The sequence below is a fragment of the Asparagus officinalis genome, chromosome 8 (genome assembly GCF_001876935.1).
Source record: "Asparagus officinalis chromosome 8, Aspof.V1, whole genome shotgun sequence".
Lineage (NCBI taxonomy): Eukaryota > Viridiplantae > Streptophyta > Magnoliopsida > Asparagales > Asparagaceae > Asparagus > Asparagus officinalis.
This window is the reverse complement of record NC_033801.1, coordinates 23,812,889-23,825,516: the sequence shown is the minus strand read 5'-3', so window position 1 is coordinate 23,825,516 and position 12,628 is coordinate 23,812,889. Positions and strand designations below refer to the sequence as shown.

The window sequence follows — 12,628 nt, the reverse complement described above, 5'->3', positions numbered from 1 at the left end:
CCTTAGCCGTCGCCTCTCCTCTCTCGAAGCCCTAGCCGCCAAAGATCAAATTTGTCGCTGCCTGCTTCGTCCGCCACGGCCGCCACTTGTTTTGTTCGTTGCAAACTTGGATATCTTACCTTGCTCGGTGTTTCCTCGAGTTCAAACTTGGATTTGATCTTGAGAAGAATGTTTATCTTATCTTGCTAAGATATTCACTTCAATTCTTGTTTTCACAATCGAAACATCAACGTCAAACCTCCTTCACGTCCGACTCGGATTGTTGAATCGGTGGTCCACGGAGGAAACTCCAGATCTAGATCTACTTCATCGATCCGATCTTCCTCGACAACTCCCGTCCGTCATCGATGATTGCCGCTGCTATGTCCCTTTGTTTTCGGATCTGACTTAGATCTGTGAATTATTCTCCAAAAAAAATTCGTGTTCATGAATTTTAACCTTCGGGTTTCATATTAACATTCGGACTCTTGTATTTTAACATTCGGGTTCTTGTATGATAACCTTCGGGTTCTTGCATTGTTCACATTCGGGTTCTTGGATTTGTTCAACTTGTGGAGGGTATCGTTTTGATCTCTACTAGTCTGTTTCATGATGGTCGGATCTGAGGAACTCAAGAATTTCGAGTTAACGATCCAGACGAAAGTTTCAAAGATATTTTCTGGTAAAATCACTGACCGCAAACTTGATAGAATTAACTATTTCAAATGAAAGCGTATTATTAAAATCTACGTGACAGGCCGAGGCAAAACTGGTCATTTGTTGACAGACCCTCCTACTCCGACATCGGAGTCTTAGACATTAGATGATAGTGTCCTCTTACATTAGATTCTTAATACTATAGAGCCTAAATTTTAGGATTTAGTCCTTCATTGTATGACATTGAAGAAACTTTGGTGTTTCTTATAAGATTTCTATGGGGGTAGCAGTAATATTACTCGAGCATATGAAGTTATTCAAGAGCTGTTTCGTAAGAAATATGATGGTAAACCCATGGATGATCATTATGATGAGTTCAATCATCTGGCTGAGTAACTTCGTCAGATTTTTCCTATTACTGGGAATGTAAAACAGATACAAAACCAATGAAACAAATTTATGGTACTCACCTACTTGGATACCCTAGATTCCATTTACTCCTCTGCTCGACCATAAATCATAAGGAGTTCCGCCATTGGTTCTCTGACTGAGACTTATCACTTTTTAAAGAATGTTGTTCCTGCACAACCACTTACATTCACTGCGGATCGCTCTGCGCTTGCCACTTAGAGTTGACAGTCTTATAGACGAGGGGGTCATATTGGTGGTCCTGGAAGAGGTAAAGACAATTTTGAAGGGAGAGGAGGTTACCACACTGGTGGTTCTGGGGGTCGAGGTGGTTAACGAGGTGGCTGTGGAGGTTCATCTTAAGGCAAACATACTAATGACGATGACTCAGTAAAGACTTGTAACTACTGTCACCAATCAAGACATCTCAAATATAATTGTTCTGAATTGGGAAAAAAAAGGCCAAGGGTGCTTACATGGCCGCTCAGGATAACTTCACCTCATCTGATAGTGAAAGTCAACTACAGCCAATCTTTCAGGATGCGAAGCTGCAGCATCAATTTCAGCAATTTTAATTATTCCAGCAGTACCAAAGTTCACAACCATCATCCTCCTCTTTATCCACTACTGTCAAAAGTGCATGTACCTCTTTATATTTACTTACATCGTCTTCGTCTCATACTTGGATTATAGATACAGGTGCCACTGATCATATAACTGAAAATTAAGGTATCATGTCCTTTTTTTCGCCTACATCTAATACAGTTATATAAGCTGATGGTTCACGTACACCTGTTCAGAGTGTCGGCAACGCCAATCCTACACTTACCCTCCCCCTTTCCTCTGGATTCTATCTTCCTAGTTTTCCCTATAACCTTTTATCTGTTAGTAAGATTACTAAATTACTAAACTGTATTGTGATATTCTTCCCCACACATTGTCTTTCAGGATCTGATCACGAGAAAAACGATTGGGACAGGGCATGAGCAGAACGATCATTATAAACTGGACTTAGGCGCCAAACATTTAGCATGTATTGAAAACTCATCAGCTCTACAATACCATTGTCAGCTAGGGCATCCCTCTCTGTTCTCAAACTTCTAAATCCCCAGTTAAATCTCTTTCCTCTTTAGAGTGTGAGTCGTGTTAACTTGGAAACACCATCGTGTATCTTATCCTAATCGAGTCAATAAGAGAGTTGCAAAGCCATTTGATCTTGGTCATTCTGATATCTGGGGCCAATGCCCAATAACTTCTAAATTAGGATTCCGATACTTTGTCAGTTTTGTGGATGATCACTCTCGTATTACTTAGATTTATCTTCTCAAGTCTAGGTCTGAAGTCTTTTCTACATTTAAACTCTTTTATTCTGAAATAGTCAATCAATTCAAGATTTTGATAAAAAATTTCGATCTGATAATGCAAAGGAATATTTGGATGACAACTGCACTAGTTTTTTTAAACATGGAATTTTCCATCAGTCTTTTTGTGTTTACACTCCTCAACAAAATGAAGTTGCTGAATGAAAGAATAGACATCTCCTTGATATTGCTCGAACCTTGCTATTTCATCGTCACGTTCCTAAAGAGTTTTAGGGGGAACCTATCCTAACAGTATGTTACTTGATTAATCGAATGTCCACTTCAGTTCTGCAAGATAAATTTCCTTTTAAAGTTCTATACCCCAACGATGATCTCTTTTCGCTTCCTCTAAAGATTTTTGGTTCTCCGTGCTTTATCCATAATCACAGTCTAAACAAACAAAAATTTGACTCTCGGCCTATTAAAGGCATTTTTCTTGGCTACTCTCGAAAACATAGAAGTTAAAAGTGTTTCTGTCCATCACTCAATTATCTTATGTTATCTGCTTATGTAGCATTCTTTGAAGACAAACCTGATTATTCTAGTTCTCCAACTCCATTATCATCGGATGAGTATGACTATTTAATCCTACAAGAGTCATTGGTTAACAGTGGTGGTCCCACTCTCAGTTTCACCTTTCCGGATTCTGGGGGTGGAGATCCCACCTCGAGTCTCCTTTCCAGAATCGAGGAATAGAATATAAAATTCTTCCTTCCTTGTTTTCGGGTTTGCCTTCACACTAAAAGAAGACCGGGAAATAGGATATAAAATTCTTCTTTTCCCGCACTGATCTTTTCCAAAATTTATCAATCTAGGATTCATCCTAGGAAGTTTATCCCAAATCCTATCAAGTCTAGGTCTGAAGTCTTTTCTACATTTAAACTCTTTTATTCTGAAATAGTCAATCAATTCAAGATTTTGATAAAAAATTTCGATCTGATAATGCAAAGGAATATTTGGATGACAACTGCACTAGTTTTTTTAAACATGGAATTTTCCATCAGTCTTTTTGTGTTTACACTCCTCAACAAAATGAAGTTGCTGAATGAAAGAATAGACATCTCCTTGATATTGCTCGAACCTTGCTATTTCATCGTCACGTTCCTAAAGAGTTTTAGGGGGAACCTATCCTAACAGTATGTTACTTGATTAATCGAATGTCCACTTCAGTTCTGCAAGATAAATTTCCTTTTAAAGTTCTATACCCCAACGATGATCTCTTTTCGCTTCCTCTAAAGATTTTTGGTTCTCCGTGCTTTATCCATAATCACAGTCTAAACAAACAAAAATTTGACTCTCGGCCTATTAAAGGCATTTTTCTTGGCTACTCTCGAAAACATAGAAGTTAAAAGTGTTTCTGTCCATCACTCAATTATCTTATGTTATCTGCTTATGTAGCATTCTTTGAAGACAAACCTGATTATTCTAGTTCTCCAACTCCATTATCATCGGATGAGTATGACTATTTAATCCTACAAGAGTCATTGGTTAACAGTGGTGGTTCATCCACTGATAATACTATTTGCGCTACTGTAAAGATTCCGCTCGGTTTAACAACCCAATTCAAATTTATCATCGTCGCTCTGCTCCTGCTCCTAAGCCAACGTCGACCTCAACACCACGTCCTCCGCCAGAAGAACCAGAATCAGTAAGTGCAAATTTACACCCTTCTGCGGAAGACCTTCTTATTGCACTTCGAAAAGGAACACAAACTTGTACTCAACATCATATTTCTAACTTTGTCTCTTATGATCGCCTCTCCTTCACCTTTCGATCTTTTGTTACTTCCCTCGACTCATATTTGGTTTCCAAAAATATGTCAAAAGCCCTGTCTATTCTAGGTTGGAACCAAGCGATGCAGGACAAAATGAGAGCCAAGCGACAGAATGAAACTTAGGATTTGGTCCCACTTCCACCAGGAAAGCAGCCCGTCGGCTGCAAATAGGTGTACATTATCAAATTGAATCCTGATGGAACTTTGGCATGCCTGAAAGCCCGACTGGTTGTTAAAGGTTATTCACAGGTGTATAACTTAGATTACTTAGATACCTTCTCTCCAGTGGCAAATGACATCTGTTTGGATTTTTATCTCATTAGCAGCGACAAATCACTAGCCACTTTATTAGTTGGACATCAAGAATACATTTCTTAATGGTATTCTAGATGAGGAGGTTTACATGGAGCAACCACCAGGTTTTGTTGCTCAGTGGGAGAATACGAAAGTGTGTAGGCTGAAGAAATCACTTTATGGCCTGAAGCAATCTCTGAGAGCCTGATTTGGACGTTTTGCATCGGGTATTCAGGAATTTGGGCTCTATCGTGCACAGAAAGGTCACTCTGTCTTCTGGCGATTTCAGAACGGAAAACGAATTCTGCTTGTTGTCTATGTGGATGACATTGTAATTATAGGAGATGATACTTCTGATATTGACAACATGAAAAAGCATTTACAAACACATTTCCAAATCAAATATCTTGGTTCCCTAAAATACTTCCTAGGTATTGAAGTCGCAAAGTCAACGAAGGATATTCTTCTATCACAAAGAAAGTACGTCCTGGATATGCTTTCAAAAACTGGGATGTTAGGATGTAGAAGCAGTGATTCTCTAATGGATGTGAACTCAAAACTACTACCAGATCAGGGGGAACTCCTTGAAGATATTGGACAGTATAAAAGATTGATGAAAAAACTAAATTATCTGACGGTGACCAGACCTGACATTATATTATTCGCAATTAATGTTGTGAGTCAATTCTTGTCCGTACTAAAAACTACTCAATTGGATGCAGTAATGAGAATTTTGAGGTACTTGAAGAAGGCTTCAGGACAAGGAATTCTCTACTCATATCAAGGACACATTAGAGTTGTAGGCTTCTCTAATACAGATTGGACTGAATGTCCTTTTGATAGAAGATCAACTACTGGATATTGTGTCTTTTTCGGAGGAAATCTAGTGTTATGAAAAAGTAAGAAGTGTTGTATCTCGGTCCAGTACTGAATCAGAATACAGAGCTATGATAAATGTGACACTAGAGATGGTTTGGATCAGAGACCTATTAACAGAAATTGGTCTCCCTCCAGAATGTCTCATAAATCTTAGAATCTATATGGCGACAATAAAGCAGCAATTCACATTGCTGAAAATCACGTGTTTCATGAAAGAACCAAGCACATTGAAGTCGACTGTCATGTAGTTCGCAAGAAGCTCGAGGATAAAATCATCACGATAAAACATGTATCAACAGTAGATCAGTTGGCATGTATTCTTACAAAACCACTTGGTCAAACATGAGTTGACTTTATTTGTGACAAGCTGGGCATGCATGATATATATGCTCCAGCTTGAGGGAGAGTATTGTTAAAAGAAGAGAGTATTAGTTTAGTCCCACATTGCTTGTGAGACTAACTTGTAACTAATCCATCTCTATAAATAAAGTATAGAGTGAGGAGATAACTTTCCAATAATCTCTTTTCTCTCCAAACTTTAACCACCTCTATTAACAGATAGCAATATTTCACTCTTACAGCTCTACATCTGGAAATCGAAGGAAATAGGGTTTTTGATATTTTCCTAAAATTAAAGACTAAAGGATCAGAGATCTAGTTCACCAAGAAGCTTCCACCAAATTGCACCAACAATGCTTGCAATAAATTAATTTTTTTTTCTAACAGATTGCCCTCCTTATGTTCTTTCACAAACTGACCCCTCGACCAATGAAGATATTTTGTCGACCACAAATTAGTTAAAAGTTTCATTTAATTTCCGAAATTCAGCCAATCACAATAAGTATTCCAAATATTTCCATGACTGCTTACAAATTTTGCATTAGCAATTAGTAGCTTAATTTTTAATATTGTAAAGATTTTCAAGAACATTAAGTTGTACTGAATTATAGTTTCTAGATTATCCCTCCTTTCCAAGCACAAGAAATACTTGGAAATATATTTTATTCTCTTTAAATAATTTTAAAAGAAACAAGAGATATTCAATTGTGGGAAATTATAGGAAATGCAAGTAATGCTATTTTTTCATGGAAAATTTTAGTCACTTAGGTTGTGTTTAATTTGAAGAAAAGGGAGAGAAAAGGAAAGGAAAGAGAAAGGGGAAAATAAAAGCAAAGAAATATGAATAATTTTGGCGTTTGGTCAGAAAGAAATTTGTAAAAGGAATTTGAAGGAAAATGGTGATCAATTAATCTCTCTTTTTGGTAGCTCCACAAAAATAATATAGAATCAGTTGTGTGAAAAAAAAAACTTATATAGATCTTCCTACAAAAAATCATGTAAGGAGAAAAGCAAAATATTATATATTTTGTTCTGTATTTAAAATGCTTCAAACATTATATAAAATGAATACAAATAGCTAAAAAATAGTATAAATATATAATCGGTACAATTATCAAAATTACGACAGATGTAAAAAATTCGTCCCTTTATATATGATATTCTGTAGCTAATTATTATACCTTTGTGATCATTTTATGCATAAACCTACATCTATACTAGCAAGTTCTTGTGGGCTCCACATAGAATAAGGAAGCAACAGAGTTGTGAAACCTACATCGCAACAATCATCTTTATTAATTATAATTATCTTGATGGGCCCCACGTGTAGTAAAGGGGAGCACAAGAATCATTCTTATGATCAAGTGTGAGCTGATCCCATCTCATATTCTCCACTGATATTTTTCCTTTCATTTTCGCCACCCTGCAGCGGTGAAAAGCAAAGCGAAAATTTAGGGCCTCTTTCTTCTCTATTTTCTCTTATTTTCATTTTCTTTTTGCTTTTATTTTGATCCAAATAGTAGAATTCTTTTCCTTTCTTCCATTTTCTTTCAAACCAAACACAACGTTAGTCTATTTTTTTATCTTTTTTCAAATATTAATTAAGGACAAAAGTTCTCAAACAAATAAGAAAAATAGGAACATTTCTGAAAATTGTAAAATAAGCAAAAAAAATGGAGGAAGAAAGTTCTTCAAATTCACATGTGAGTATCTATAGAGATCCTAAGCATGAAATAGACATGTAATGATACTTAATTAAATTATGCAATATTGTTAAATAATATATACATTGTAATGGGATAAAATAACATGTAGTTTGATATGCACATCAAATAAACAAGTTAATGAATTAATATAAATTATCAAAGGGGAAAAAAGCGAAAAACATGTAAACATGGAAAAAAACCACAAAAAGTTGTTCAACCGCTTAACATTAGCACTTGGGTTGCTTTGGTCATTAGCCACCTTGTGCCGCTTTCATCTCTTTAAGGCTCACTTTTGCGAGACGAAAGTGGCCAACCCACTTAATAGGCACATATCTAGCCTTAGCGTAGCGACAAGGTGTTGTTTCAACTTTTCTGAGGGCTTTACCCACCTTTTACAATATTGATGCACTCCCCAACATCGGAACTATACATGAGGCTTTGGTATAACATTCACTGTCTACTAAATCCTAGGTATGGGGGCGCAATAGTAGTTATAGTCGATGTTGGGTCCATAATAGTGACGATGAACGCTCTTTGTGTATTTGAAATTATGGAATCTAGTGTATAACATGTTGTATACAATTAATAATAAAAAATAAGGTACAGCAATAGGGTAAATGGAAAAAAAATAAATGCAAGATTCATCGGTAGGGTGGGCACATGATAAGGAGACCTATAAATGACTAGTTGAATGTCAGCACATGATAAGGAGACCTATAAATGACTAGTTGAATGTCAGCACATGATAAGGAGACCTATAAATGACTAGTTGAATGTCATTGCATTCCATACGAGAACAAACTTAATAAGCACTTAATAAGATGTGATGCTATGTTGTTGACATTTATCTGAATTGTCATGTCATGTTTTTTGTTTCTTTATGTTTAACCATTTTGCCAATCAATTATGAATACACTAATCGAGTGTGCATTTTACTATGAGTATATCTATTTGGCTACTTGTTTTCCTATTTATTTGATACCAAAGAGCCTTGTTGTCTATACTAAGTGTGTGGAGTCTAGATAAATTGTAAAAATGATGATGGTGTTTATGGTTCTCATGTTATATCTATACATTATCATGTGGATAAGTGGATATGATATGTAGAGAAAGTTCTCATGTTACATCTATACCTTATCATTTGAGAATTCAATTCTCATACGAGCCTTTAACATAGTTCAGCCAATACCTTTTCTCACCCTTTTCTTTCTCTAGAAATCATAAATCTTCATTTGATCTTTTTCCAATAATTGTTCATAACCAAACTAAAAAATAGGGCGTGATTTTTCTTTCAAGGGTGAGATTCTTGTAGAGCTCTTTATAAACATTTAATGGAATCTTAAAGCTTGTTGTAATAGTGTCACTGCTTTTTTTTTTTTGCTTTTTGGTATTTAGTAAGCTATTAGTTCCTCAAAGATTTCTTACATTTTAGTAGTGTCTACGTACTTAATCTGTGTTCTCGTTACTAATAAGAGAACAAACTTAAATTGCTCCCTCTTTTTGTTGTAAAGAAAGAGCTGTATTTATTGCTCACTTAAATTCTTAAATGAATTCAGTGGCGAAGCTAGGATTTTTTGTTTGTGTGTGTGTGTGTGGTGGTGGGGGGGAGGGGGTACAACCTTCAAACAATACATCAACTAAAAAGCAACAAAATTGATAATTGATAATAAATTTTCATATATGGAAGATCTTGGAATAGAAGTTTTAAAATATGCTAGAACATATACAATTAAAATTTATTTCAAATAATTACCTTATTTAAAAATTTAAATCTTAGTTATGAGAAATCTAGTTTTTATTATAATGTTTCAAAAGAGATAACTATCTAAATCTTAGGAATCCTTCCAATTTTGTCAATGAGATTAAAGGAAAATTTATGTAGGACGATTATAAGACTAACAATGTTTATGGATCAAAATATTTGGTAATTACATCCATGTGCAAAGAATGAGCGTTATAAAAATTTAGATATTATGAATTGTGGATAAAAGCTAAAATATAGAATAAAAACAAATGCTTTCTTAGATTAGAGGTTGCTCCTCTAGAGGATATACAAAACAAGACAAAATTAGTGGAGATGGTTTAATCATGTACAATGGAGACCTCTTAATGGATCAGTCAGGAAATTAATAAAATAGTTAATGGGTGTAAGACTTAGTTAGAAGTAATTAAGAAGAATAAAATATTAATTAAACTTAGCAAAAGAGATGACACAAGTAGAACATAATGGAAGAATAGGATTTATGAAGCCGACCTTAAATTTTCTAGAATTATGACTTTGTTGTTGTTGTCCCAGATTTTTGTCACCTAAGTCAGTTTCAAAATCTTTCCAAATAACAAATCTCCATCCAAATATGAATGCCTAACAACCCAAATCCTTTATAACAAAAATTATCTTCTTTTGGAACTCAAAAATAACTTTCTAAAATCAACTCTTCTTCTTTGGTTAGCAGAAAGTATATATTTCAAATATTCTTAGATTTCTTAACAAACATAATTACGTAACCATAAATCATTGAGAATTTTAGAATTTGTTTAAAAGAAAAAAGGATGTTATTTCCATTTAAAAAGGATGTTACTGGTTTCTAAATTAAAGCATGAGAACTTTTTTTCATTGATGAATAAAACTATAGGAACTTAGTATGATAATTGTGAAGCCCAATGGCATTGGTAGTAATAATGAGTAGCCCAAATTCAATTGCATTTACTGTAATTGGAGATACAATGACATTCACTATTAATCTGGTGATAGTGGCTAGATTCATATAAGTTTCTTTAGTCAATTGTACTTAACCATGTCGTGAAGCGGACATCAGAACCACACTTTAACCATATTCTTTAGCAAATTAGTAATATAGTCAATGTTTTCCCAAAAATTGGGGGGTGGGGGATGGGGGGTCATGGCCACCCTCAGGCTCTCTACCTCTGCCATTAAGTGAAACTACGGTTGTAAGCAAGGTTTTAAATGTCGGATGTAGGGTTCATGTCGGACGACTGAAATCCATGTCGGATAGCGGAAATCGGGGATATATCGGAGGACATGGACTAAATATCGGATTATCATATCGGGTTGTGCGCATATGTATAATATCATGTCCTAAATATAATCTAAGCATTCCTAAATTCAATATAAGCATACTTTATAAATTGATCTAGAGGCATCGCCGGCAATGGGTGGATTCTGACGTCGCACGGAGGTAGTGTCGGCGACGGGACGTCACAGGGAGACAGTGTCGAGGCTCTTCTTCTTCGTTTGCTCGAGGTCCTCCGAATGAGTCACCGATCACCCTCTTCCCTTTATCCTGATGACGGGATACCCTGCCACCCCCGGGTTCGGTTAGGGTTTGGATTTCAGGACGCAACGGGAGATGGACGACGGGGGTCCGAGATAGAGGTGGGGGAAGGACGTCGTCGTTTATGAAAGGCGTGATCAGTTCACGAATTCGCTGTAGCCCTAATTTTTCTCTTTTTTTTCTATCGGGTTCATAAGAAACCCTGAAACATGAGAACGGGTCAAACAGGTTTGAGTTTTTATCACTAAACCCAAACCTGATAACAAAAACAGATCTAAAAAAAGGGCCATATCGGCCGATTTTTTAAGGCTGGAAAATCGGTCGATATGCTCGATATGGCCCGATATTTCCGATTTGGCCCTGAAAACCGACAAACGAGTTGAAAACGCCCATGTCGTGTCGCTCAAGCCCTCAAACCGACATGTCAGCCGACATGTCAGACATGTCGGCCAACATTTAAAACCTTGGTTGTAAGTTCAACTTTCTATATTGGAAGGTTGGTGATCTGTACCAATTTGAACTTCAGGGAGAAGGTGAATAATATTAATAGTGAAGAATGGAAAATCCTAGCGGGGTGCTAGGTAGGTGGATATAATCAGGTTGTCTAAAGTTGAACTTGAATGATATTTATAGTGAAGTATGGAAAATCCTAGCAGGGTCCTAGGTACGTGGATATAGTCAAATTGAGGGGTGAAACACCTTTCACATACGTGTGTTAATGTTTGGTGAACAGTACTTTGAACTCCAATATCTGCACTCAAGTAAACACATATGTTACAAAAGATCTTCCAAAATTTATTGTATTTTCCAACTATGCTTCCACATCTTCCAATGGGTAGAATTACAAAAGAAAGTAAAACAATATCAGTGTTTCTTCCTCCTTTATTTGTTCTACATCTCTTATCACGTCTTATATGTGCCTCCATTTAAAGTACTTGTAAAGTTCATTTTATCTGGCATCAACCCGCTTCATCCACCCGCCCGCCATGGTTTACATATACCAATTTACTAACTACAAAACTGAATTAACTGGAGAAAACATGTATACTAGAAGAGGCTCCACTAGTGTTAAGTTGTAAAAGACCTAAGGGAACTCATCCTGAAAAAATAGTTGTTAGAGGGAGGAAACCCAAACATAATAAATTTCTCATTTAGTCAATGTGGGATTAGATGGACCCTAACATATTGCCATCCTTCCGCAGTTCAGACATCCACATGGCCGAGCTTTGCACTAGTCTACTCCTGATCAAACACTTCAAATCCTGGCATTCCCTCTTCTGCATTGCACGGGATTTGTACCACTGAACACAGCAATGTTATCAGCACCCACATTGCTCACTTGCAACCAGGAAGATGAGGTTATCTCTGATAACATTTATAAGAGATCTAGGAGAATTCACCCCTAAAAGCCAGCTATTAGAAGTAGGGAACTGAGATCTCAGCTATTAGAAGCAGGGAACTGAAATCTCTGATACGTCACACCTCATTCAGTCACTGTAGGATTGAATGCATCCTAAAATAAGGTTGAGGATGAATATCTATAGATGGGGTCTTGGACGCAAGAAGATAGCCTCCTCCTCTTTAGAAAACTGATACAGTTATAACTGGATATCTCAGAACTTTATAAAATAATCCAAAATCATAAAACCATCAAATCCTATGCAATCAGAAAAAAAAGAGCATTCAACATAGCTGCTGTCGTATAAACTTCAAATTTCAGCTAACTGACTCGTTACAAAATCATCAAGAGCTTTGTCTTCTATTCCACGTTGGACAAAACATCATAAAAGGCTCAACATCTATGATAAATTCAAGGGAAAATAACAAAACCTCAAAAAAAAAACAAACCTTTTCGATCCGCGATCGCTTGTTCACTAGAAACCAACCGAGCGGCGATCGATGGCGAATCGTCGCCGCCGGAGCTCGACTGGTCCTCCG

The 12,628-nt window shown here is 36.3% G+C and overlaps 1 protein-coding gene across 2 annotated transcripts in view; it reads right to left on the bottom strand.

The window, feature by feature from the left end:
• LOC109822704 (probable serine/threonine protein kinase IRE4) overlaps positions 1-12,622 on the bottom strand; it is a 46,963-nt gene extending 34,341 nt beyond the window's left edge. For both annotated transcript variants that reach the window (XM_020388935.1, XM_020388934.1), the window contains exon 1: positions 12,539-12,622. The gene's annotated coding sequence lies outside the window, so the exon portion shown is untranslated. The remainder of the gene's footprint in view (positions 1-12,538) is intronic.